The sequence below is a fragment of the Fulmarus glacialis genome, unplaced genomic scaffold (genome assembly GCF_000690835.1).
Source record: "Fulmarus glacialis isolate BGI_N327 unplaced genomic scaffold, ASM69083v1 scaffold40207, whole genome shotgun sequence".
In the NCBI taxonomy this organism is placed as follows: domain Eukaryota; kingdom Metazoa; phylum Chordata; class Aves; order Procellariiformes; family Procellariidae; genus Fulmarus; species Fulmarus glacialis.
Genome location: NW_009222058.1, coordinates 1 through 620, shown reverse-complemented (window position 1 = coordinate 620; position 620 = coordinate 1).

The following is a 620-nucleotide window of genomic DNA, read 5'->3' as shown; positions in this document are numbered from 1 at the left end:
AGACACTCGCCTTCTTGTCGGCTGCTTGTCACCTGCCACTCAGAGGAGCTGGAAGAGGCACAGGGTCATGAGGCTTAAAAAGGGGCAGGAGAAGGGTCTTGTCCCCCAGCAAGGCTTGCAGAGCAGAACCGAGTCCTGCATCCCTGATTAGGAAAAGCACGGCCTGACATAGGGCTTATCCCCCCAGAGAAGGACCCAGGAGGACAGGAGAGTGGCAGATGGTCCCTGAAATCCACAGCAGGCCGTTCCCAGACCGTGCTGCCACTGAGGAGGGCAGGCTCTCCCTTCAGCCTGCTCCCTCAAGCGCTCCCAGGGCCAGGTAAGGAGCAGGCCTGCAGCCCGACCCGGCTGAGAGCCCAGCTGGCATTGGTTTCTTCCCCAGAGGCTTCGTCCTGGCCCGTCCCCAGCCCCCCTCGTGCAATGGGGGTGGTGGGAGCCCAGCTGGGGCTCCTGAGGCAGAGGGGGCAGCGACAGCGCTGCCGAGGTCCAAAAAAGCAGCAGGATCCCTTACCCCCACCATGGGGATCCCCTGTCTCCCAACATGGGGATCCCTCCCGTGGCCATGGGGATCCCGTCCCTCTGTTCCCTGCCTGGCGCCATAACCCCACCCCGCCGCCGCC